Source organism: Sorex fumeus, unplaced genomic scaffold (assembly GCF_029834395.1).
Source record: "Sorex fumeus unplaced genomic scaffold, SorFum_2.1 ptg000034l, whole genome shotgun sequence".
Lineage (NCBI taxonomy): Eukaryota > Metazoa > Chordata > Mammalia > Eulipotyphla > Soricidae > Sorex > Sorex fumeus.
In genome coordinates, this window is record NW_026606091.1 from 33,261,898 (window position 1) to 33,289,374 (window position 27,477).

The 27,477-nt window shown below is 56.1% G+C and overlaps 1 pseudogene; it reads left to right on the top strand.

Moving 5' to 3' along the window:
• Positions 1-1,111: 1,111 nt before the first annotated feature.
• Positions 1,112-27,477, top strand: part of LOC130026635 (polypeptide N-acetylgalactosaminyltransferase 12-like) — a 36,991-nt pseudogene continuing 10,625 nt past the window's right edge.

Here is a 27,477-nt window from a genome sequence, read left to right on the forward strand (position 1 = left end):
TGGTGGCTTCCTGTCACCAGGTGGGCGATACGTCTTGTCTTCCTCACCTGGAACAAGGTGATCTCTGACTCCAGGAATGTTGCTGTCCACTCAGCCGGTTGCCATTTGGTTCTGGTCACCATTTTGTCAGAGCAAACCTCACATTTGATTCTTGTCAAATTCGGTGATTCCTGACTCATCCATCTTCTCCACCTCCTAGAGTGGGTCTCTCAGAGGTCCTGCCTAGTTTTTCGCTTCTGCCTTTTGTTGCCTGCTTGGTTCCCTCCCCTTAGGCTTGGCAGACAGAATCATGGGCTACAGACCAAGCAAAAGTCTGAGCCGAGAGCTCCCCCTCCTCCAGTGCACTTTTTCTATTCTGGGAAAGGAAGTCCTGAAAAGGATGGAGGCTGGAACAGTCAGCAACTGAGTTCTAGGCACTACCTGGGACGGTTTAGGGGATCATGAATTGGTGGCAGAGGAGAGAGAGGGGAGAGGGATGAATCAGTCTCCCTGACAGCCACTGTCCTGTTTCCAAGATTGTTTCTACAAATGGATGCATCCCAACCTGTGTGGGTGTGTGGCATTGGGTGGGGCGGGTCCTGCCAGGGAACGGCTCATGCTTCTTGATGAAGCATGAGCTGTCCTGTGGGGGTCTCACCATGGATCAGAACCTGACATGACATGCCCATGGTGCCTGTTGCGTCTACACCCCCGCTGCAGTGTCCACCGGGAAGAGCCCCAACCTTGCCCCCAATGCTTCGTGGGTGCCAGGCCCCCTAGTGGCCAGATCATGCCTCAGGTAAAGGATCTGCAAACCTCCAGGTATTTCCCAAACGTCTCAAGGACTGGATGGACTTTCTCTGCCCAGAGCCTCACCCCAGTGTGGAACCCTTCACTGCCCACAGGCTCCCCAGACAGCACAAGCCCACAGTGACCCTGTGACCCTCCATCAGAGATGAATTTGATTCTCAGCCAGACATACGTGTTCCCGAACCTCCTCTCCCCACAAGGCTGCCCCGTGGTGTCCACCAGTGTCCCTAGCATTCTTGTGCCCCAGCCCCAAGCCTCGCATGAGTCAAACGTGTCTGTGAGGAGACTTGGGGCGTGGGAGGAGGGGATGAGTGGAGGGTACATGAGTTTTTGGTATGCAGGAACGGGAGACGGTCGGAGGGAGCGGACACCCCAGACAGGTGTTCTCCACACAGGGATTTTTCCAAGTTGTTCTGGAAGGAGGGCAGGGAGGGTGCCAGGCAGAGGAGGAGAGAGCTGAGTAGAAGCTGGGCAGTGGGGTTGAAGTGGGAGTGGACAGAGGTGAAACCTGCACAGCCTGAGGATGGAACCGTCTTCCTGTCTTTGGAGCCTGCCTAGGTTTTGGGTGGCAAAACTGTGAATGTTGCTGCCCAGCTTAAATACACAACCTCAGAGCAGGGAGAGAGCTCAGGGTCAGGGGACCGTGTGAAAAGACCCAAGTGCCTCCTTGGACACTGCCTGCCTCCTGGGCACCATCAAGTTTGGCTCTGGGGGATCCCATCCCGGCCCAGGGATGGCCCTGTAGCATTGGATCTGAGCCAGGTTCATCATTGGGCAATCTGGCCCTGGAGGCCATGTCAACAGTACGACTTATAGGGAGACCCAGCCTGCCCTTACCAGAGTGACTTCAGGCTTTTTGGGTATCGTTGTACAACCTTTCTTGGGAGCTACCGAGGCTTCCAGGAGGCTCCAGGGCAAAGCATTTCTAAAAGATGCGACCAAATTCTATGGCAGGTCTCAACCATGACTGACGTTCCCTTCAGAGGTCCTTCGAAGCACCGTGCCAGGCCTGGGATGCCCCGGTGCAGGGTGTTCCCCGTCCCTGAGGCTGTGTTGCTTCTGCAGGTGCAGAGAGCAGAAGTACAGTTATGAAGGTCTGCCAACGACGTCCGTGATCATCGCGTTTTATAACGAAGCTTGGTCAACCCTAATTCGCAACATTTACTGTGTCCTTGAGACGTCCCCAGACATCCTGCTGGAGGAGGTCATCCTGGTGGATGACTACAGCGATAGAGGTGCCCGGCCTCCCCTCTTCCCTCCCCTGGCCTCCCCTCCCCCCACCCCACCCTCCCTTGACCCCCATCCTCCCCTCCCCTGCTCTTGCCTCTGAGCTCTGTCTGATTCTCGCTGTGCACGGGTTCTGATTGAAAGCTGTGCTGGGCTGTTCTCTGCGAGGCTCTAGATAACAGTGATTTACAGGAGATAACAGGGAACGTCTCCGTGCAGTTGGGGTATGGCTGTAGAGGGCAGGTGTGGGAGCAGGTGTGGGGGACAGGTATGGGGGATAGGTATGGGCTATAGGCATGGGGGAACAGGTGTAGAGGGCAGGTGTTGGGGGGTGGGTGTGAGAGAGAGGTCTTGGGGACAGAGGTGGGGGAGAGGTGTTGGGGGCCAACTGTGAGGGAGGGTGTGAGGGCAGGTGTGGAGGCAGGTGTGGGGGCCAGGGGTGGGGACAGGGGTGAACACTCGCCTTCTTTGGGGTGCTGTGCTCCCTGGGATGCCCCAGCCTTGCCCCACCCCTCTCTCTCTCACTCCCACCTGTACTGAAGGGTGTCCAGGGGACTTGGGCAGCACCTAGTAGGGGGTCTCACCTCCCACCCTGCAGAAGAACAGTCACCTGGCCACACCTGGCTGCAGGGGATGCTCAGGACTGTAGTCTCGCTTGTTTGTTCTGGGGCCCGCTGGGCGGTTCTCCGGGCTTGCTCCTGGCACTGTGCTCAGGGCTCACTCCTGGTGTGCTCAGAGGACCAGGTGGGGCGTTGGGATCACACATCTTAACCTGGGGGACTGATGTCTTTGGGGTGGCGGCCATGTACTCGGCTGGAAATCGTGGAGAGAGTATTCGGGGTCATTCAGCGTTGCCCATGACAGAGTGCAGGGCAGGTGAGCGTGAGGCGATGCCGATAGAGCCAGCTGGGCACCAAGTCCTGACAGTCCTGAGACCTGGGCGTCTGGGTCCAAGGGGGGGCACGTGGGAACGTTGCTGGTGGTTCTAGAGTTCTCCATCCCAGCCTTCCCTTGCCCGGGCAGGGCGGGAGTGAGCCGGCTGCCCCATTCTCCTCCCCAGAGCACCTGAAGGAGCGCCTGGAAGCCGAGCTGGCCCACCTGCCCAAGGTGCGCCTCATCCGCGCCACCAAGAGGGAGGGCCTGGTGCGCGCCCGGTTACTCAGGGCTTCGGGGGCCAAGGGCGACATCCTCACCTTCCTGGACTGCCACTGCGAGTGCCACGAGGGCTGGCTGGAGCCGCTGCTGCAGAGGTGCGTGGGCGGTGCCCAGTGGGAACACGGGAGACCCAGCTCCGTGGGCCTCGGGCTCGGCCTGGGTGCCCCGTCCCCCAGTCTCAGGCCACGGCTCCATCCCTGGTCACATGATCAGGGACCCTGGTCTGGGAGCCTTCGAGGGCATCAGGCGCTGCTGTACCCACGGCTTACTGGTGCAGGGGAGTTGCTTTTACTGCCGCTGGTCAGGTGCCTGAGTCGAAAAGTGCTGCCGTGGGCAGAGAGGCCAAGAACAGGATGGTATGGATCTTATCAGATCACAGCCCTAGGCAGCACATTTTGGTCGTCTTTCCTTCATGCTGGGCTGACTTTCCCAGGTCATCCAGTACCTGTGTTGCCTGGGGCTCCTCAAGTCTGAAGGGACCCACAGAAATGGTGATTCACAGTAATTTCTCTTATGTATTTATTTATTATTTATTTTTTGCTTTTTTGGGTCGCACCCGGCAATGCACAGGGAGTCACTCCTGGCTCATGCACTCAGGAATTATTCCTGGTGGTGCTCAGGGTATTATATGGGATTCTGGGAATCAAACCCGGGTCAGCCGCGTGGAAGGCAAATGCCCTACCCACTGTGTTATGGCTCCAGCCCCTGCATTTTATTTTTTTTGGGGGGGGGGATTTGTGTGTGTGAAGGGGCTTACCCGTGAGTGCTCAGGGCTTACTCTTGGCTCTGCTCAGGGATCACTCCTGGTGGTGTTCAGGGGACCACATGGGGTGCCGGGGATTGAACCAGGGCAGCCACCTGTCGGGCAGGCACCTTCCCTGGGGTCCTGTGTCTCTGGCCCCCACCTTCCTTAGCGTCACTAGGAAACCATGAGCAGAATCATGGACAGGAAGCAGATGGCCCTCGCCTGGGTTATTTTTTATCTTCTTACCCCTGTAGTCTTAAACTATGCTTTTAAGTATCATTGTTTGAAAGGGTTTTAAATGCAGGGGGGAGGGGAACCACTCCAGGCTGCCCTTCCCCCAGACCCACCTTACTCCCTCCACTTCCTCCCTCCTGATGCTGCATCACTATTTTCAGCTACCCCCAGATTCCTCCGAGTGGGCTGTGCCCCCATGTGGCGTGGACAAGGATGCGGGGGGAGGGGTTCAGGGTCTGCGCAGCTGGCCTCTGGAGCACACGCACCCACTGTCTCCTCTCCCAGGCGTGGGTGTCCATCATCTGGCCCCCAGCCTCACCCTGCTGCTCTCTGCCCTCCCTATCTCTGTCCTCACCCACTCTGGCTCCCTTCATGGCTTCTTTCTCTTCCCCAGCTTCAAAGAGGGTCCCGGCAGCTGGACTCCCAGGGGCCCAGGCCAGTGCCAGGGGCTGAGAGCAGAGCCATCATCGTGTCTCGCTCTCCCTCTGAATCCCAGGCTGGAGGGTGGCATTGGGGACCGATGCCATGCAGGGTCTAGAAGCAGGGGACCTGAGGGCACACACTGGCCCTGAGTGGAGTGGGAGCGAGCACGGCTTGGATGGGGGGGGCTGTTCCTGGTCACCCCGGTCCTGGCCACATCTGGGTGGTGTGCGTATGTGTGCGTGTGTGTGCGTGTGTGTGTGTGTGTGTGTGTGTGTGTGTGGTCACTGCAGGATCGGGGAGGAGGAGACGGCGGTGGTGTGCCCCGTGATCGACGTTATTGACTGGAACACTTTTGAGTACCTGGGCAACTCCGGAGAGCCTCAGATCGGTGGCTTTGACTGGCGGCTGGTGTTCATGTGGCACGTGGTCCCTGAGCGGGAGCGGAAGCGGATGCGGTCCCCCATCGTTGTCATCAGGTCAGGACTGGCTGGGAGCGTAACACCCCCCCCCCCCCCCCCCCCCCCCCCCCGCAACAACTGCAGCAGACGCCCGGGGGGAGGGCAGGGATGCTTCGCTGGGGCCCCACCTGGTTTTGTTCTAAAGCATCTGCTGATTATTTTTTTACTCTACACCCACCCCGCTCTAAGTGTGGGGTTCATATTCATTGACCTATTTTGTTTATTTAAAAACAAAGGTGAGGGGGCTGGAGAGAGAGTTCAGTGGGTAGGGCGCTTGCCTTGCAGGAGTTTGCCCTGGGTTCGATCCCCCAGGCACCCTGTTATGGTTTCCCGAGCACCGCCAGGAGTGATTCCTGAGTGCAGAGCTAGAAGTTGCCCCCGAGCATTGCCGGGTGTGGTCCCAAAGCCAAAGCCAAAACAAGATAAATAAAAATAGGGTGAAGTACGTATCCTAAAATGTACTGCTCTGACCGTTCTTAAATATTTAACTTGGGAGACTCAAGCGCGCTTTTCCCTCGACCTCGCAGAATCTCTCCAACCGTCAGGCGGTGTGTGTCAAGCCCATCCCCTAACGGCTCCATGGCCTCTAACACACCCCCACAAAAACTTTCCCCCTTCCAGACGCCTCACGCGAATGAGGCCACCACGCTTTGTCCCTTCGCGTTTGCCTTCTTGCCGGTCCCGAGATGTTTGCCTTGGGAACCCATAATTCTGCCTTGTGTCAACGTGGCCGGTTTTGTTGGCCCCTTCACCTCCGGTGGGTGTGTCCGCCGTCCAGGAGTTGTGTGCCATGCCCCGGGGAGGACTGATATCACAGGTGCCCTGCCCCCTGGACTGGTGCCAGTCTCTAGGGCCCGAGGTGGCTGGCTGCCACTTCCGGCTGTCCAAGTGGGCGTGGGGTTCTGGGTCAGGTGGCGACTCCATGGTGACGACTCTGAGCACTTAGTGGCAGGCCTCTGTGGGACTGAAGCCAGTTAGGGGATGGGTGAGGGCGCAGGGTGAGGGCGGCCGAGAGCCAGCGTTGGTCAGTGGGTGAGCCTGGGTCTGAGCCCGGCTACTTGCGTTCTGTTTCATTTGTTTGGCTTAGTTTTCGGGCCACACTTGCTGAGGCTCGGGGTTACTCCTGGCTCTGCACTCAGGAATTACTCCTGGTGCCTCGTGGTGAGGGAGCTGGTGGGCACAGGATGGGGTGCAGGGACCAGGCATGTGTTAGGAGGCTCTGCAGACTTCCCCGTCAGAAATGCGGGCGCAGGAGAAGACGGAGGCTGAGACTGGGGGGTGGGGGGACCTCAGGGGCGGTGGGGGGGATTTGGAGAAGCTGATTGACATCTGGGAAAAAGGACGGATTGAGGGTGACACCCGGATTGCTGGAGTGGCCACTGGGGGGCCGCTGGCATTGCCCCCCACACAGCAGATTTAGAGACTGAGGCAGAGGAGGAGGGATCATGTGTCAGGTCACAGATGCAGCCTGTGATGTCGAGACATACTCCCTCCCCCCCAACTCCCTCCTCCAGTGCACACATATGAAGACATGTGCACAAATCCACACACATGCACACATGCAGCAGCTTCATGGTCGGTTGCCTGCCCCTCCCACAGTCTCATCTCAGTTTTTTTTAAATGTAGGAGTACTGCTATTTATTCAGCCACTGATTAGCTGATTGAATTGTGCATGAACTCCACACATCATCTCAGCTTTCTTGCATGTTTCAGTCACCATGTTCCCTAATCTTATACCCTAAAGCCATGTGAATGTGCTCTCATGCTGGCACCCCTCCCTCCCTCCCCTTTTCCCTCCTTCCCCTCCCTCACTCCTTCCTTCCTTCCTTCCTACCTTCCTTCCTTCCTTCCTTCCCTCCCTCCCTCCCTCACACCCTCCCTTTTTTCTTTCCCTCCCTCCCTCCTTCCTTCCTTCCTTCCTTCCTTCCTTCCTTCCTTCCTTCCTCCGTCTCTCTCTCCCTCCCTCTCTCTCTCCCTCCCTCCTTCTCTCCCTCCCTCCTTCTCTCCCTCCCTTTTCTCTCTGGTCTCTCCCTTCCTTGGTCTTCCCTCCCTCCTGTTCTTCCATCCCCCACCAAGGAGTCCCACTGACCTTTCCCGTGTACTCTGAGCCTGCAGTGCTGGGAGGGCCCCCCAGTGCCACCACAGGGACCCGGCTGCCACCAGTTTCCCACACCCACATCTGCACTCTGGGGTGCTTCCCTTCCAGCTTTCGACCTGAGCCACCTCTGGGGGCCGGGGAAGATGCCATGCCTGCTCAGTGGGGTTGGGGGAATCGAGGGCTTCAGGGAAATGTGCTAGAATCATCTTTCATGGCCTCCAGCAGCCCCCAGCTGCATCTGTGAGTGCCTGGGCTCTGCTGTGAGACCACCACCACCGCCCACCCCGCCACCCTCCCAGCCATGTGCTCTCTCCGCCCTCTCTCCGGGTCCATCTGCAGCTGCCGGGGTCCTCTCATGCTTAGACTTTGCCCATGCTGAGGCCTTCCCAGCACCGTTCATTCCTCTGTACTGGACACGCCCCGGGCCTGTACCCTCTCCGCCCTGGAAACAGCTGTCCCTGCCCTTGACCCCTCGAGAGCACATGCATCACACGCAGTTCTGTGATTATTTGGAGGGGTCTGGGAGCTTCCCCAGCTAGGACTCCCAGCAGAGCCCCCCCACCACCAGTGCTCCCAGACTGATGAAGGCAGATCAGGCCTGGGTAAGGGTTCCTGCGGCCGGCACTGAGACGCAGGTGTTGCAACTCTTCCAGGTCCCCGACAATGGCTGGTGGGCTGTTTGCTGTGAGTAAGAAATATTTTCAGTATCTGGAGTCTTATGATACAGGAATGGAAGTTTGGGGCGGAGAAAACCTCGAATTCTCCTTTCGGGTCTGTCTCTCTTTCTGTAGCCGTGCTTGTCTGTCTGTCAGTCTCTCTCTCTCTCTCTCTCTCTCTCTCTCTCTCTCTCTCTCTCTTTCTCTCTCTCTCTCTCTCTCTCTCTCTCTCTCCATGCCTCTGTCTCTCTGGATTTCATGAAAACCTGTTGGGCTTTCCCCCGCCTTGGCCTTTTGTCCAGTGTCCTGAGAGTGGACACGTGGACAGCCTATATATGTGCTTCTCTCATCTGACCTTCTCACAGAATGTGCTTTTAACTAGAAAAGCAGGAGGCAGGGAAGGAACCTCCTAGGTCCCCTGGTTCTTTTCTTTCCCTCTGCTGCCCTGGGCCGAGGTTGGCCCCAGACACAGCATCCTGCCTCCTGGTCCACCTTTGGTCGCCGGGCTTGCTGAGTCTTTAGGAAGTCGCCTCTGTAGGTAGATAGCAGGGTGACATTCAGAGTTTGACACCGAGAAGAATTCTCGGGAGAGCTTGTTAAAGGGGTCAGGTTCAGTGGCTGGACGTGCAGGCCGGAGCAAGAGTCACATTCTAAACGAGTGAACCCCCTGAGGCCGCCCTCTGCCCTCAGAATCCCCGAGGGACAGTTCTGTGAGAACCCCCGCCATTTCCGTGAGATTCCTAATGAACTTGTGTCTGGCATATTACATTTCAAGACCATATGCCATTGGTCATGCTTTTTGATGATGTTAAAATTTTCTGTTTAATTTTTTTTTTTTGGCTTTTTGGGTCACACCCTGCGATGCTCAGGAGTTCCTCCTGTCTCTGTGCTCAGAAATTACTCCTGGCGGTGCTTGGGGGACCATATGGGATGCTGGGAATCAAACTTGGGTCAGCCGCGTGCAAGGCAAACGCCCTACCCACTGTGCTATCGCTCCAGCCCCTCTGTTTAATTTTTGTGAGAATTTTTTTCATCTTTTCTGATTGCTTGTTTTGTTTTGGGGCCACACACAGTGGGGCTCAGGGGATACACCGGGCTCTACCCTCAGAGATGACTCCTGTCTGTGCTCGAGGGACCCTATGGGATGTCGGGGATTGAACCTGGGTTGGCCCCATGCCAGGCAGTATGCTCTACTCGCTGTACTAGTGTTCTGGCCCCTGGAATTTTTTTTTAAGTAACAGAACATCCCAGCTTTGCATAAAGAGTGAACCAAATAGAAATTTTATCTTCCACGCAGGGCTTTCCTTCTCCCATCGTAAGGTACTGTCCTTTTGGGTCTTATTTTTCAAAAAAAATTTTCTTTTTGAATTTGGTTGAAACCCAAACTCAGGGCTCACTCCTGGCGGTGCTCAGGGGACCGTCGGAGCTGCCAGAAACTGAACCTGGGTCAGGTACATGCAAGGCAGGTGCCCAACCCCATTGTACTGTGTCTCCAGCCCTTCAGCTGCTTTTCTGGATGGTTCATCCTGGGGGCCAGTGGTGGGGTGTGGTGGTTCACACCCCTCTGCCCTTGCATGAGTCTACCTCGTTGGGTTTTGAGGTGTGCTTTTAATGGTCTTTCTGCCTCTCCTCCAGGTGCCAGGCTGCTCTTCCTGTGTCTGGCAGTTCCTCTTTCTCCCTTCCCAACTTCTCTCCTTCCTAGCTGCTTTCCTCTCTTCTCTGGCTAGGAGATCAGGTAATCCGCCCGTGTGGACTGTCACCCACCCACGAGCTCCTGGCCGGGCCCACTCTGGGCCCTGTGAGCCCCATGCATGAACAAGCAGTGCATGGGCTTATGGTCTTGGTTCTGGTTTCTAGACCTTGGGGCCGCTCCCTTGTTCTTTGGCTGCGCTCTGGAGCCCGCGTGTGCATGGGGGTGGGTGAGGCAGGGATGGGTGGTGGGGTGAGGAGTGGGGTGGGGGGTCGCCTGTTTCATGCCCCGGAGGGTGCGGTCTCGGCAGTGTCTCTTTGGGTGATGCTTGGTGCCTGGCCTCTGTACTCAAGGGACAGCCGTGCCGATGGACCCGCTCCCCTCACCCAGCCACTCCCCTGCCCTGCAGATCTGACAGTGCAGCGGAACCCTGGAGACGCACCCCTGATCACAAGTCAGCCACGTCTTCCCCAAGCAAGCTCCCTACTCACGCAAAAAGGCTCTGGCCAACAGTGTCCGCGCTGCCGAAGTGTGGCTGGATGAGTTCAAGGAGCTCTTCTACCACCGCAACCCCCACGCACGCCTGGTGAGCTCCTCCCGCCCGCCCCTTCTGCCTTCACCCCTGCAGGCTTCCTCAGAACCAACCCCCCCTCCTCCTTCCTCCTCCCTCCACCCTCCATGCCCGCACATCCACTTCTGGAGGGAGAAGCTGCGGTGGGCCTTGGTGAGGCCAGTGGGGGACTACTTGATTCCTCCATGGTTGTGATGACCCTCTGCTGATGTCTCTTGATGCCCACCCGGCCTTGAGAATCACACCCAGCAGCTCATGCTGCCCACCCCAGGTTGGGGTACCCTGAGCTTGTTGCTTCTAGGAAAATCAGGGCTGGGTTTCAGCTACCTCCAGTCACTGCATGTTCTTCAGATCGTGGGTATTTCTGTCGTGGAGGGGAGGTCAGGCCCCATGCCATGGTCGCCAGGGCCTCTTCCTGGCTCTGCACTCAGGGATCATGCCTGGTGATTTTTTTTCTGGGAACCAAATGAGGTGGCAGGGACCAGGGCAGGGTGGCTACCTGCCAGGCAAGCGCCCTGCCCTTTGCACGAGCTCTCTGGTTCCTGTTTACTTATGACCCCCACCTGGAGGTGCTTGGGTTCTACCCTTGACTCAGTGCTGGGGGTTCCCTGCCGTGCCGGGACTCGGACCTGGGCCTCCTGTATGTGCTCTTGACCATTGAGCTATCTCTTCAACACAGAGTATGTATGTGTGTGTGAGTGTGTGTGTGTGTGTGTGTGTGTGTGTGTGTGTGTGTGTGTGGTGCCGGGGATGGGTCATGCATATGTGCGCTATCGAATCTCATCCCAGCCCCGTCTCTTGGCTTTGCATGCGTGTCTACCTCAGCCAGCCTTCCTCAATCTGTCCCATTGAAGAAGTGCTGTGTGTCCAGGGATGCCCACAGGGCTGGGGTTTGGGGCTCCCATCATGTCCAAGGCGCTTCATGACCATCGAGGTGCACTGGGTCTCCCCAGGCTGGAGCTGGGCAACGGGGAAACCTGTGTGTGTGTGCGCGCGCATGTGTGTGTGTGTGGGGGGGTGGTACCCCGGCTGCCACAGCTCTCTCCCTAGGCACCCACCCATACCTGCACAGCTAGGGCTTGGGGGCATCATCACGCCCCAGGACTGGGGTGGGGTGGAGTGGGGGACTGTGGAGGACCTTCAGGCTGACCGCATGGACCCCCCTCAGGAGTCCTTTGGCGACGTGACCGAGAGGCAGCAGCTCCGTGAGAAGCTCAAGTGTAAGGACTTCAGGTGGTTCCTGGAGAACGTGTATCCTGAGCTGCACGTGCCCGAGGACCGGCCCGGCTGCTTCGGGATGGTGAGAGGGCTGCGCCCGGGGGGGCTGCCGGCAGGGTCCCCACGCCCTGCATGAGGCAGGTCCTTGATGGGGTCCCTTGGGCTCCCCAGCCCCGGCCCTCTCCCCGGCTCTTCCCCTCCCCCGGCTGGGTTTGGCTCTCAGCTGGCTCACGTGGGAGCATGTGAACGAGAGTCAGGTTCTGCCTGTGATTTTGTGCATGAGGAGACTGAGGCTTGCCTGGACTCTCCACACCACCTCTACCCATCACATCACTTCACACCCGAGTCTCAGTGTCTGGGCCAGGTAGTCATTCCCACCGCAGGGGTCCTTGGGGACCAGTGGGGGGGTAGAGGAGGATGGGGCAGGAAAAGGAGAGTCACTTCTGTTGTTCACCAAAAGAAAGAGAAAAGAAATCTTTGGGGGGGGGGCAGAGAGATAGTCCCGGGGTTAAGTTTAAGCTTTGCCCTCTGTGTGGCCAACCCTAGTTTGATCCCCGGTGCCAGACGTGGTCCCCTGAACACCGTCAGGAGTGGCCGTTGAGTACCTCGAAGTATGGCCTAAACACCCGTTCCGCTCCCCCCCAAACCCCTGCACACAAATGGGAAGTATTTGGGCTGTGGGGGTTGGGGTTGGGCTTCACCCGGTGGTGCTCAGTGGTGACTCATGATGGTGCTGGCATCAGACTGGGGCTTGGTTGCCTGCCTGGCAAGTGCCCTCACCCCCCAGACCCTCTCCGGCCCCAGTGCCATTCACTCTGGAGAGAAATCACGCCAAGGTAGTGACTCCCCTCTCCTGGGCTGCACGGCTGGGCGACGCTGCTTCCCCCATTCTGGAAGCCCTTTGGTCAGCACCCAGCGGGCTCTGAACACGTTTGAATCCTTGGCCACTGTGAAGTGTCCAGGTCTCCCGAGGTGCCGAGAGGATCAGGAGGCCGTCGTGGGCTGCCTGCCCCAGGGAGTGTGTCACTCTTGCTCGCCCTGCCTCTGTCTCCTGCATCCCCACCCCACCCCGTCCCACTGCATTTCTCTTTTGTCCAAGTGCAGCCCTGGAGGGGATGATGGGGCATGATGCTCTTCAGGCCTTTGCACGTGACCAAACTGGGCACTATCCCCAGCACCCCATAGGATTCCCCACCAAGCACCACCAGGTGTGATCTCTGAGCACAGAGCCAGAAGTAAGCCCTGAGCATTGCTAGATGTGATACTCCCCTCCTTCAATCCCCCCCAAAAAATCCAAAATGAATAAATTAAGGAAGCTCTTATTTATTTATTTGTTTACCTTTGGTGTGGGGTCCATGCCTTGCGGTGCTCAGGGATTTACTCCTGGCTCTGTGCTCAGGGATCACTCTTGGCGGTGCTCAGGAGGGCCTGTGGGTTGCTGGGGTTTGTCCATGTGCAAGGCCAGCCATCTGACCTTCTGTACTATCGCTCAGGTCCCAGAAGCTCTTTCTTTTGGGCCTAGTTCTTGTGCCAGGCCCTCCTCACTCGCTGTTTCTCCTCCCGCAGCATCCTGGGTTGACTCAGTTGTGTGTAAATCTGAACTGGAAACTCCCGTTATGTTTCTTGGTAGCTCCAGAATAAAGGATTGCAAGGACTCTGCTTTGACTATAATCCTCCTGATGAAAACCAGATTGTGGGGCACCAGGTCATTTTGTACACCTGTCATGGCCTGGGCCAGAACCAGGTAGGTGACGCTTCTCTCTGGAAAAAGGCAGCAGGGGCCCCTGGGTTCAAGGTCTTGGGAGCCTCTTAAAGAGGAAAATTGGGGAAGATCTATGTGTGTTGTTGTTTTTCAATTTTAATTTTTTTTTTTGTTGAATCACTGTGGTATTCAGTTACAGGGCTTTCATGATTGAGTTTCAGTCATACAATGATCAGACACCCATCCCTCCACCAGTGCTCATTTTCCACCACCAATGTTCCCAGTGTCCCTCCTGCCACCCCCATCCCCTGCCTCTACAGCAGACAATTTCTTTCTTACTCTCTCTCTACTTTTGGGCATTATGGTTTGCAATACAGATACTGAGAGGCCATTATGTTTGGTCCTTTATCTACTTTCAGCACCTCTATGTGTGTTTTTTAAAAAGTGAATATTTGACCTCTTCAATTTGTAAAGGTAATAGAGACTCATTGTAAAATATTTGAGAACTAGAAAGTGAAGCAAGTGTGCCCGAGAGGACCTGGAGAAACCGCCTTAGGATGAAGGTGAGTTTCTTGTCCCTCTTTCCTCTATGCACAGACTCTGGATTCTGTGTTTTAACTTAATCACTTAATCACTTAACTTCCCGTTAGTCGTCGATTTGCTCGAGCGGGCGCGAGTAACGTCTCCATTTGTCCCTGTCGCGTGCTAGTGTAGCCCAATGGCATCTGTTCGCTCCAGGAACATGAAGGGCTTCAAACCGATTGTTCATGATCTTGATGAAGAAGTCTGACCATCTGGTAGGTGGGCGGCCACGCGGTCTTTTGACATCCTGTGGAATCCAGTCGGTAACAGCTCTAGTCCAGCGGTCGTCTTTAAACCTCATTACGTGACCAGCCCATCTGATTTTTGACACCTTGGCAAATGAGACAGTGTCCCTGATTCTTGATCGTCGACGGATGTCGGAACTCCGGATTCTTGATTTCTTCCTTTCCTACCTGAATGCCCTTAATATCTTTTTCCTGCCTAATCGCTATTGCAAGTACTTCCAGTACTATATTGAACAGCAGTGGAGAGAGTGGGCATCCCTGTCTCGTCCCTGATCTTAGAGGGAAGGCTCTCAGTTTTTCCCCATTGAGGATGATGCTTGCTGTAGGCTTGTGGTAGATGGCTTTAATTATGTTGAGGAAGGTCCCCTCTATACCCATTTTGGCTAGGGTTTTCATCATAAAGGGGTGCTGGATCTTATCAAATGCTTTCTCTGCATCTATTGATATGATCATATGCTTTTTATCTTTTCTTTTGTTGATATGGTGGATTATGTTGATTGATTTCCGAATGTTGAACCATCCTTGCATCCCTGGGATGAATCCTACTTGGTCATGGTGTATGATCTTTTTGATGAGTAGGAACTCCGGATTCTTTCTCTCATTTGAGTGAAACGTGATATTCCAAGCATAGCTCTTTCTATTCTTCTTTGGGAGACCTGAATAGAGTTCTCATCCTGTTTGCGTAGGGCCCAGGTCTCTGAGGCATATGTTAATGCAGGAAGAACAGTGGAATCAAAGAGATGTGCCCAGAGCTGGAGGTTCTTCATCCTCTTAGCTATTTCTTCGACGTTCTTGAAGGCGTTCCAAGCCGCTCTCTTCCTCCTGCGCAGCTCGGGTGCCAGGTCATTTGTCATGTTGACCTCTCGACCTAGGTAGACATAGCTGTTGCATTCGGAGATGGTCGTTCCATTGAGAGCGATTAGGGCATCAGGTACGAGGCTGTTTCTCATAAACATTGTCTTCGTAAGATTCAGCTGTAGTCCTACCTTTCCACACTCACGGTCAAAGTCAGCCAGCATTTGTGCTGCTTGGCTGATGTTTGGTGTTACTAAAACAATGTCATCAGCAAAGCGGAGGTGGTGTAGTTGCCGACCATCTATCTTCACTCCCATTCCTTCCCATTCCAGTCGTCGCATGATGTTCTCGAGGGTGGCACTGAAGAGTTTCGGTGAAATGGTATCAGCCTGCCTCACCCCTCTCTTGACATCAACGATCACTTCTTTGTAGAATGGTGAGATCCTGGTAGTGAATCCGCAATACAGCTCATGGAGGATCCTGATGTATTGGGCTTGAATGCCCTGATTGGCTAGGGCTTCAATGACTGCTTCCGTCTCAACAGAATCAAAGGTCTTCTTTAAATCAATGAACGTTAAACAAAGCGGCATCTTGAACTCCCGAGAAACCTCAATGAGCTTGGTTATCGTGTGGATATGGTCGATGGTGCTGAATCCTTTGCGGAACCCGGCTTGCTCGCATGGTTGTCCTTCATCTAGTGTTCTGCCAATCCTATTTAGGATGACTCGAGTGAACAACTTGTAGATGACAGACAATAGGCAGATCGGGCGTCATGGATGTCTCCCTTCTTGAACAGTAGTACGGTCCTGCTGGTTTTCCATTGGGACGGAACCTTGCATTCAGACAGGTAGCGAGTGAAGAGCCGAGCCAGTGTATTGATGAGAAACTGACGGCAGGTTTTTCAGGTGTTCAGGTCTGACCTTGTCTGGGCCGGGTGCGGTTTGTTTCTTTACCGACGAAATGGTGTGTCGGATTTCGGAAGAGAGAACATTGGGAACGACATATCCATCCTGTAGAATTTGGTATGTCGGCAAGTGGACATGGCTGTCGAAGAGATTTGAGTAGAAGTCATAGATAATCTTCTCCATTGCCGTTTTGGAGGATGTGATGGATCCATCAGGACATTGGAGGGCAGTCATCTTGGTCTTGTAGTTGGCGAAGGACAGGCGGGCGTTATGAATACTTTTCCCGGCTTCTGCCGCATCTCCCAGTACTTCTGCTCTTTTCTCTTTGAGGTCTTCCTTGATTGCATCTCTGCACTGCTTTGGGAGCTTGGACGTTAGCTTGCGGTTGCCTGAGGCACGCGCCAAACCACGCTGGCGAATTAGCTCAAGAGTTTTTGAAGATAGGTGATTTTTTGTGGCTATCTCTCTCTTGGCGTTCCTCGCACATTCATGGAGGTGCTGAACCAGTCGATCGTATTCCTCGTCAATGTTGTCAACAATGGCATCTTCCCATGTTGCCGCAATAGTACCAAAGAGTTCCCAGTTGGTGGTCATTCTGGGAGTTCTCTTTTTGAACTTTGCAGCCCTTTCTCCCCGCTCTGTGAAGTAGAATTTTGCACGAAGGAGACGGTGGTCCAATCCCGTTCGAAATTTTGGGACAACAGCGACATCAGTCAGGCAAAACCGTCGATTGAATATGATGTGGTCTATTTCGTTGTGGAATCGTCCACCGGGAGACTCCCATGTCCATCGTTTAGATTCTGCCTTCTGGAACTGTGAGTTACCATGAATGGTCTTGGTCGACATGATGAACTCAGACAGTCTCTCACCCTGTTCGTTCCATTCTAGGCCATGGGTCCCGATGTGAAGTTCTTCAGCTGATCTTCTCGGTCCTATCTTGGCATTAAAATCACCCACAATGATCTTGTAGAAGGTGTGGTCTTCTTTATAGAACTTCTCTAGCTCCATGTAGAACTTCTCGATTTCTCTTTCATCATAATGAGATGTTGGTGCATAGACAACAAAGATAGAAACTGCAGGCAGTGAGCCACATCATTCAAATGTAAACGTCCAATATCGGTTGTTAGGCATTCGAATTGTTAGGCAATGCTCTTGTCCAAGTTTGTGTTGACAAGTTAAAATTAGTTTTAACTAATTGTCATCATTGTATGTTTATGGTTTATATTTGATTGTTTCCTCTTGCATGATCCATACATGCTCAGATGTCTTCTTTGGGAATATTGTGCCTTTTGACCTCCTGGTGGTTCACATCATGTAGTTCTTTTTTTGTTTTTATTTTTGTTTTTGAGTCATACCTGGGGTTACTCAGGGGTTACTCCTGGCTCTGTACTCAGGAATCACTCCTGGCAGTGCTCAGGGGACCATATGGGATGCCAGGGATTGAACTCAGGTCAGCAAGGCTAACACCCTCTCCACTGTATTATCCCTCTGGCCCTGCACCATGTAATTCTGGAGCGGTGAGATGAACTGATTCCCTGCCTGCAAAGGTAATACAGACTCATTGTAGCTCACGGTCACGGTCCTCCCGTTGTTCATCGATTTGCTCAAGCGGGCCCAGTAACGTCTCCATTGGAGACTTTATTGTTACTGTGTTTGGCATATGGAATACATCACGGGCAGCTTGCCAGGCTCTCCCGTGCAGGCAAGACATTGTAGAACATCTGGGAAATAGAAAATGAAGCAAGCAGTGCCCGATAGGACTCAGAGAAACCCGTTTGTGCAGTTATGACTAACTGTGCACCAATACCTACAGTTAGAGGAAGAAAAAGGAAAACCCTGCAGATCTGGGTCGGCTCAGGAGGGCACCTACTTGGCCGGAGAAGCTGGATTCCAGCACCCTGTCTCCCTGTGTGACCCAGGCCTGCCCTCTCCCTGGCAGTGCAATTCCTGCCTGCAAAGGACATTTTAGTGATTCCACAGTGCCATTGCTTTGGATCAAACTCCCTCAAGTTTGCCGGGAAGAGGCAGAAAAGCCCAGAGAAGAGAAAGGGCAGCTCAGGCCTCAGAGTTGCCCACTCAGCTACTGAGACCGTCCATTTTCTGGCCAGCTCAAGGGTAGGGACAGCGTGGGGTCTCAAACACTCAGGGAAGAAGCAGAGCATGAGAAGGGGGCCTTGGGGAACTCTGGCCAGACACTCACAGACCCTCAAAACTGGACACTCAGGCTCTCTGCCTGGCCTCTGTGCTCTGATCCCGCCTGGTGTCCGTCCATTCCTCCATGGCCGACAGTAACCGTTGCCCACAAACGGCTCCTTTGCAGTTCTTCGAGTATACATCCCAGAAGGAGATCCTCTACAACACCCACCAGCCCGAGGGGTGCTTGGCGGTGGAGGCCGACGGGGAGAGCCTGGTCATAGAGCTCTGCCAGAACCCGGTTCCCGAGAACCACTACTTTCTCCTGCGCTAGGTGAGTGGGCAGTGTCATCTGTGCTGTCAATCTTGGGGCTGTAGTAGACCCCGGGAGTCTCAGGGAGGAGCAGGCCCCAGGCATGCTGGGATAAGGGACACGCTGGGAATGGGGGTGGGGTGGGATGGGGAACTGTTGGCGCCTTTGTCTTGCAGGATCCCTAATGCTTGGCCTGTCTTCTCTTGTTCACTTGGAGTTGCTGGGGGCTGGGCGGGGCTTGGGACCGGCCTGGGGGCTGCTGCTGCTGCTGCTTGAATGTGGTCTCCTTAAAGCAGATGTGAGGGCAGATCCTGCGGGGGGAGGGTTGGGGTAGTGGGGAAACTGTTTTACTTCTGTAAACCTCACCCCCATTTTCCCCAGCTCTGGAATCAGGGGGAGCGGAAGGGGAGATGGTCACAGGGGTCACCAAAGCACACACCCAGCCCTGGATTTATCCCACGTGGCCCCTCCTGAACTTCACCATTTACAGCCCTGGAGGTCCCAAGCATCACTGGGATGGCCCTGGTGGCCCCCAGCACCAGTGAGAACATACGTCTGACTTTTATGTTCGTGTGTAGACGTGAGGATGGCACTGTATGTACATGGTGTGTGTATGCATGTGTATAGATGTGTGGATTGTACTGTATGTGCATGTGTAAAAGTGTGCATTTTTATGTGTGTGCACGTGTATGTAAAAGCGAAGATGGACTATGTGTATGCATGTATGTGTGCACACTTTTGTTCACATATGTGTAGAAATAAGGGTAGCACTTTGTGTGAGCACCAGGCCTGGCTTCTTAAACTGTAGATCAAGACTACACACGGGGTTTGCATAACTTAAAAGATACTTGTTTTACTTTAAATTTATTTATGACGTAGGGGTCTGGAGCGATAGCACAGCAGGTAGGGTGTTTGCCTTTCAGGCGGCCAACCCAGGTTCAATTCCCAGCATCCCATATGGTCCCTCGAGCATTGCCAGGAGTAATTCCTAAGTGCAGAGCCAGGAGTAACCCCTGTGCATCGCTGGATGTGACCCAAAAAGAAAGAAAAAATCAAATAAATTTATTTATGATTTATCAAATAAATATTTGTATCCTTATTTTACATACCTCAAAATCAGGGACCACGGAAAAAATTTCCTAACAAAAAGAGGTTGCTAATGGAAAACTTTAAGAAGCTCATAGAGAGAGAGAGAGAGAGAGAGAGAGAGAGAGAGAGAGAGAGAGAGAAAGAGTGGGAGAGGAAGAAGGAGGAGAAAGAGAAACTTTATTATACATAATAGAGATTGAATAATAACAGTAAAACCTGAAAAATTGCCAGAAACAAGGACTAATAAGTTACTGTAGCATCAGACAGTAGAAGTCAGAGCAACTGAGTGGTAGGCATGTCTTGGGGAAGTTTAGGAAATCATAAATTGGTGGCAGAGGAGAGAGAGGAGGAGGACTGGGCCACTCTCCCTGACAACCACCATCCTGTTACCATGACTATTTCAATAAGTGGATCCATCATAGTCTGTGTGGGTGTGTGCCATTGGGCGGGGCGGGTTCTGCCAGGAATGGCTCGTGCTTCTGGATGGTGAGGAATCCGTGCCATGGGGTCTCACCATGTCCAGAGTCTGTCACTGCCCACCCATGGTGCCTATCCCATCTATACCCCCTCTGCAGTGCCCCCCAGGAAGAGCCCCCCACCTTGCCCCAATGCTATGTGAGTTCCCACCCCTAGTGGCCAGTCGATGTTTCAGGATAAGGACCTACAAACCTCCAGGTATTTTCTAAGCCTCTCAAGGACTGGATGGACCTTTTCTGCCCAGAGCCTCACCCCAGTGTGGAACCCTTCACTGCCCACAAGCTCCCCAGACAGCACAAGCCCACAGTGACCCTGTGCCCCACCATCAGAGATGGATTTGATTCTCAGCCCAGCGAATGTGAGAGGGGGAGATGTCAGAGCTACAGGGGACAGCCGCAGACCACTGGGGCCTGAATGTGCTCAGGGAAGGGAGGACAGGGGCACTCGGGGGTGCCATAGTGGGCACGGGCGATATGGGGGAGTTGGGGTTCCTTTCAGGCTGCAGGACTCGTGAGGGCAGCGTGGCCAGGCTGAGTGGCCCTAGTTGGGAGTGTGTGTATTGAGAGGGATTTCCAGAACAGGCCGGGAGCAACATGAGAGAAGCGTCCAGCTTCCCCAAGGCCAAGTCTGGTGTCCAGCTCCCAATAGGATGGACTGAGTCTCAGAGAAAGGGGCAGAGCTGGGATGGGGAGATTCTGTGGGGTCATTAAGAGCCCTCCAGGGCTCAGAAAGGGAAGTCTCTGTGCAACACGGGGAACTGGTCAGGGACTGACTGGGTCTGGGGGCTCAAAGGCCCCACAAACTGGCTGCTGCCAGTCTGGGAGGAAGCAGAGACAGAAGGACAGAGCGAACGTGGACAACGGATATGGCGGGAGCAAGAACTCTGCGGACCTGATGAGAGGAGAGGGGAAGGGCAGGGAGGGCAGGGGCTCCAAGGACAGAAAGGAGAGGGGCCTGGGGAGGGAGGGGCGGTGAGGACAGCAACCAGGACAGCCCCTCTGCCAGGCTCGCTGGGCTCCCACAGCAGCAGCCAGGCCAGACCTAGGGGTGCTCAGTGGCGAATCCTGGCAGCTGCAGCTCAGCCTGGGCACGGGGGGACGTGATCTCTGGGAATGAGAAAGTCGTGGACTGAGCTATGGGAGACCGAAAGGGTCAGTGCTCCTGGCCCACCATGGGGCCCACAGAGTTCCAAGCCACCATCGTCTGTAGGGGGCAGTGCCCGAGGGTCCGGGTGGTGGTGGGGAGGCCCGTCAGGCCCACCAGGGCAGAGGCTGGTGCAGCCTTCATCCTGAGGTTGCCCCCGGAGCTCTAGGTTTCTCCCTGGCCAATGGGGTTGCAGCCCCGAGGCCACGCCCCCTTCCCTGCCTATAAAAAAAGCTCGTGGCCCCGCCCCTCGGGGCACCCTCTCTCAAGGATGCTTGAGAGGGAAGTGGCCCCAACACACCTTCCCCCTGTTGACCGTTCGAGGGGTCATCTAGGGGTCACCTCCAGATGGTGACCCTTCTACGGGTCATCTACGGGTCACCTCTAGGGGTCATCTCTAGGGGATCTTTGGAAATTGGCAGAGCACAACGGACGGTAAGAAAAGGCCCTGCGTTGGCCCTGCACTGGTCAGTGTATGGCCCCGAGGCCACAGGATCAAGCCCGGGCCCATTTCCAGCAAGTCTTCCGGCAGTTTTGTCCCCAGCAGCCTCTGTCCTCGTCAGGGTCTCCCGGGACTCTGGGATGGGAGTCCCCAGAGAGCCCCTCTCCAGGACCTGTCCGTTCCAGTCCCCAGAATAGCACCTCCTGGGCTTCTGCTGTCCAAAGACCTGGGTGGCTGGACACTGGCTCCCCAGCTCAGGAAACAATGGGGGTGGGAGCTCAGGGGAATGCTGAGGAGCTGCCTCAGTGGCGCTGGGGAGTGAAAGTAGGGTCCCCGGGTGCGCAGACCCCTCAACACAGACCCTCCTGCCAAAAACCTCTTAGCGTGTGACCACACTCTTCCCCCTAAGTTAGGACTGAAAGAGATGGAAGAACAGAATTTTAAAACATCAGATATATCTTGTAAAGGCGGAGAGTCACATGACACCGCGTCATCTGTTAGGGGTGAATGATTTGGGCTGGTGCTTGGCACCAGGAGGTTGAAGCCTGTGATGTCTGAGGAGGGCAAGGCAGGGAGGAATCACCCAGAGTGTCCTGAGGCCACGGCCACATCCCTGCCTATAGAAATGTTCGTGGCCCCGCCCCTCGGGACACCCTCTCTCAAGGAGGCTTAAGGGAGAAGTGGCCCCAATGCACCTTCTGCATGTTGACCCTTTCCCTAGGGGATCATTGGAAATCGGCAGAGCATGAAAAGATGGGAAGAAAAAGTGCTAGGTCGGTGCTAACCCGCCAACACTGGGCCATGCGCTGGTTCTGCACTGGTCAGTGTGTGGCCAGGAGGCCCAGGATAAAGCCCCCGGCCATTTCCAGCCAAGTTTTCAGGCATTCTTGTCCTCCAGCAACTTCTGCCCTCGACAGGGTCTCTCGGGACTCTGGAATGGGAGTCCCCAGAGACACTCTCTCCAGGCCCAGTTTCCTCCTGCCACCAGAATAGGATCTCCTGGGTTCCCACTGATCAAAGAACTGGGTGGCTGTACACTGGCCCACCCAGCTCAGGATGGGGGTGGGATCTCAGGGCAGCACTGAGGAACTGGGGAGTCAAAGCAGGGTTCCCGACTCCCAGACCCCTCATCACAGACCCTCCTGGCAGTGGGTCGAACTGTGCGAAAACACCCCTCCCCTTTTGTTTGGGACAGAAAGAGCCGAAAGAACAGAATTTTAAAACATCAAGTGTATCTTATAAAGGCGGAAGATTGCTTGGCAGAGCGTCATCCTTTAGGGGTGAATGATTTGGGCTGGTGCACAGCACCAGGAGCTTGAAGCCTGTGATGTCTGAGGAGGGCAAGGCGGGGAGGAGTGACTTCGAGTGTTGAGGGAGGGGCCCTGTGAATGGGGCACTGTGACAGGGGAGACAGGCTGGGAGCAGGAGCTGGGCGAGTCTCCCCGTCCCTCCGCACCTGTGTCCTGCTCTGCGGGCAGCCAGAGGAAATGGGGTCAGCTGTCCACTCCCCAGAATTTTACGACCATGAAAATGCAGAGAGCTCTAGGGCCGGGACATAGAACGCTTGTTTCTAGTTGTCCCTCGTGTCCCTGCCAGCACTGCCAGGAGGGCTCCAGTGGGTCCAAACCAGGAAAGAATCCAATTTGTAAGGGGCCCAGAGCAACAGATGGCGGTGAGAAATGAGCAGCCCCCGAGATGAGCAGGAGGAACCAAGAGTCGGGGCTGTGGACCATGAAGTTGAAGGTGGGGTTGAAGGTCTGGGGTCCTTGACTGTCTGCTTCCTCTCAGGTTTACCGGCCTCTGGGTGCCCCCGAAACAGTCACATCGTTGACAACATTTCCAAGGACAGGTGGAGGCAGGAGGTTCCAGGAACAACGGGTGAACCCAGAGAACAACTGCGGATGCGAGTGGGGGCCGAGGGTGAGAGAAGCGGGCGCAGCGCCGCCTGGAGTCTGAGGGCTGAGGGGTGGCCAGCCGGGAGCCCGGCCAGGATTGAGTTGTGTCTCAGCAACAGTGGAGGGGTCTGGGTAACATTTCCCAGTCTTGGAGCTGGCCGAGTCTCCTATCATCTCCAATTATCACCTATCATTCCAACATGTCTTCACTGCGAACCGACGAAAAGTTGCTGTACACCAAGAGTTTTGTGAGAGGGTGCAGGATTTGCTGGCCATCAGCTCCCCTCCACCCTAGGGTATTTTTGGGGCATAACACTTCAGCCTTCTGGGCTGTGACTTTCCTGGTCTGTGAAATGGGCTGGTGAGACCCCCTGTGAGGCCAAGAGCCTGCCTTGGGTGATGGGAGGAAGGACAGGTGAGAATGCCCTAACTGAGGGCTGTGGTGGCACTGACTGGACCACAGTACACAGAGGGGTCTGGAGTTGGCAGTTGCCAGGTAGGAGTCAGGGTCCGAGGCATAGGGAGACCCAACTCCTAGGCTCTGGGATAAAGATGCCATGGGGGCCTGTGGCTGAGGGTCTGAGCCCTGCATCTCCTGGCTGGGATCTAGTCGGCCCTCCTGCCTGTCCTCACAGACACTGTCCTACCTCCCCCAGATGCCAGGGCAGGACGAATAGGTGCAGTGCCAGTGGCTTCCCTGGGGCCGATCTGCTGGTACCTGGACATGCACATAGCTGCCAACAAGAGCACCTGGATGCCCGCAGTCACCTGGGCTCCAAGGAGGAGCAGCTGTACCAGCGGATGCTGCGGCTGAAGCAGCACATAGACCAGCTGCTGCAGGTGCCACCAAGGCAGCAGGCCCTGCTGGAGGCCGCCATCAGGGAGCTGAGGGAGACCAGGTGAGAGAGGGGCCACGGGCTCTGGGGCAGGAAGGCCCTAGACCTGCCTCCTCACCTAGTGCCTTCACCCCAGGTGCTCTTCTGTGGGACTCAGCAGGAGAAACAGCAGCTGCAGAACCTGGTGAAAGGGAAAGGAGACCCGGAAAAGGGTGAGTGACAGGGAGAAGCCCCTGTGGGTCAGAGGGCGGGGCTACTGGAGAGGGGAGCCAGGCGGCCCCACCCCCAGCCCCCCACCTCCCTTGCTTGGATGAGACCCTAATGCTGCCCCACATCCCATCCACTCCAAAGGGATTGGCGTGGAGACGAACAACACACAGGTGCTCCTGGACACAAAACGTGAGGAGCTGGAGGCCACAGAGAAGGAGGAGGCACAGGAGGCCAGGCAGGAGGAGTGCCAGAGTCCAGGAGCTGGAGGAGTCAGTCCAGTCCCAGGGGGCAGGGACCATGACCTTTGTGATATACGGAGACGCTCCTGTTGCTGTCCTTAAGGAAGAGGAGTCCACCGTCATCGGACCCAGGTCCTGTAATGACCCGCCGAAAATCCAGAAAACGCAGCTGGTCAGCAAGAGCTCCACTGGCAGCCTGACACCCCGCTGACACCTCGATTTTACTGCACCTACGCACCCTGCCGCTCTCACCCAATTGATCTAGCGCAGCCCCGTCCTCCCCACGCCACCCGAGTTCTGCCTTCTTCCTCTGCCCTTTGCTCTTCTCCCTCCACTAGAACCAGGGATATCCCTCCCTGCAAGACCAGGGATCAGGGCAAAGGCACAACTATTCTCCATCTCAAGACGCGGGATATCAGGGGGACAGTAAAATCTCCTTCCACTAGACCCAGAGATGTCGGGGAAAAAATGTCCCCACCCCTGGGTCCCCCAGGGATCAGGGGGCACAGTTTCCCCTCCACTAGACCCCGGGCGCAGGGGGACAGAAATGTCTCACCCCCTAGACCCCAGGGATCGGGGGCTAGAGATGTTCCCCCCACTAGACGCCAGGGATCAGGGGGGCCAGAGACCCCCCTCACTAGACACCAGGGATGGGGGGCCAGAGATGTCTCCCCCAAAACTGGACGCCAGGGAACGGGGGGCCAGAGATGTCCCCCCCACCACTGGACGCCAGGGGTCGGGGGGGCCAGAGAGGTCCCCCCACCACTGGACGCCAGGGATCGGGGGCGCAGAGAGGCACCCCCAGCACGGGACGCCAGGGATCGGGGTGGGGGCCAGAAAGGCCCCCACCAAACTGGACGCCAGGGATCAGGGGGGCCAGAGAGAGAGACCCCCCCACTCTACGCCAGGGATTGGGGAGGGCCAGAGAGAGAGGCCCCCCCCCACTAGATGCCACGGATCGGGGGGGCAGAGAGAGAGGCACCCCCCCCACTGGACGCCAGGGATCTGGGGGAGCCAGAGAGAGAGGCCCCCCCCACTAGATGCCAGGGATCTGGGGGGCCAGAGAGAGAGGCACCCCCACCACTGGACGCCAGGGATCGGGGGGGCAGAGAGAGAGGCACCCCCACCACTGGACGCCAGGGATCGGGGGGGCAGAGAGAGAGGCCCCCCACCACTGGACGCCAGGGATCGGGGGGGTGCCATTAAGAGAGGCCCCCCCCACTGGACGCCAGGGATCGGGGGACGCCAGAGAGAGGACCCCCCACCACTGGACGCCAGGGATTGGGAGGATACAGATAGAGACTCCCCCCCAATGGACGTCAGGGATCGGGGGGGCAGAGAGAGGCCCCCGCACCACTGGACGCCAGGGATCGGGGGAGCCAGAGAGAGAGGCCCCCCACCACTGGACGCCAGGGATCGGGGGGAGCCAGAGAGAGAGGCCCCCCCACCACTGGATGCCAGGGATCGGGGGGTGCCATTAAGAGAGGCCCCCCCACCACTGGACGCCAGAGATCGGGGGACGCCAGAGAGAGGACCCTCCACCACTGGACACCAGGGATTGGGAGGAGACAGATAGAGACTCCCCCCCCACGACCACTGGACGCCAGGGATGGGGGGGGGCAGAGAGAGAGGCCCCCCCACTGGACGCCAGGGATCAGGGGAGCAGAGAGAGAGGTCCCCCCCACTGGGCGCCAGGGATCGGGGGGCCAGAGAGAGAGCCCCCCCACCACTGGACGCCAGGGATCGGAGGGGCCAGAGAGAGAGGCCCCCCCACCAGTGGACGCCTGAGATCGGGGGGGCCACAGAGAGAGGCCCCCCCATGAGTGGACGCCAGGGATCGTGGGGGCCAGAGAGAGAGGCCCCCCCACCACTGGAAGCCAGGGATCGGGGGGGCCGAGATGTCCCCCCCACTAGGCCCCAGGGACCGGAAGGGCCGAGATGTCCCCCTCCACACTAGGCCCCAGGAAACAGTGGGGAAGAAATGTCCCCCTCCACAAGATCCGAGGGATCAGGATGGCAGATATATCCCCCCAGCACTAGCAAACAATGATTTGGAGGTCAGAAGTCACAACTCAGCTCTCCCCTCCCCATTGTGGGGTCCTGTTTCTGCGCATGACAGCCCTGAAGCTTGGCCGCTGGTACCATACAGTCACCGGATTCTACACACTCTTTGGGGCTGTTTGGGGACTTTGTATTGCTGGCTGAGAAGAGGGAAGGAGGAAGGCGGGCTTTCTCCCTGACTGCCACTGTCTGATTTTCACGATTGTTGCAATAAATGGATCTATCCCAGGCCTGTGTGGGTGTGTGTGTCACTGGGCGGGGCAGGTCTGGCCAGTAGTTGACAATTGCTTCTAGATTGTGGGAAGCCTTAGCCATGTCACCATGCCAAGACGAGTCACCTGCCTGCCCCTGTGTGAAGCCTGTCAATGACCCCAGGAGAGTCCACCCCAAGGGTTGAAGGTCTCAATCACCAATGCGTCCCCAGGAGGGAGGGCAGGATGCAGCACCCAGAGCCCTGCCTTCCACTGCAGCACCTCCATGGCCTCCCCTGCCCCTGGTGCCTGTTTCCCCATTCCCCTCTGCAGTGCACCAGGGACAGACCCCACTTTGCCCCCTAGTGGCCACATCAGGTTTCTCAGGATGAGCACTTGAAAGTGCTCCTGCAGCAGGTGGGTCCAAGGTGCTGTCCCCTCAGCCAGGCTCCCCCGGAATGGCACCCACCCCAGCAGGAAGACAGTGTGTTATCAGTGGAGCAGGATGGGGCCGTGGATGGAACATGTTTCTAGTGTCCCCGAGTCTGTACGGAGCTGATCCCTGATAATAGCGCCCCACTTCTTTGTGGACCATCAGATTCCCTAATACAAGTCCCACTGCCAACATCACAGCACGGTCAGACCCCATGTAATAGAGAACCAGGCCCTGACTCCTCTTTGCTCCTGCACACCTGGACCTGTTGGGACAGCCTTGGCTGAGTGACACTCTACTGGTGACAAGAAGTGTGTCCAGATTCATGTATCAGAGCAGATGGCAAAGCCTCAGAAGGCAGAGCCATCCTGTTCCAGTCATTTCCAGGAAATTGGTCAGCCATGCTCCTTCCTGCCTATCACATTCCTACTTGGATGGGAACCAGGGATCGGGGAGGCACCAGGGATCAGCCTGGTAGGGCTGTTCAGGGCAGGCACAGGCAGGTCCCGGTTTACCCCTCGG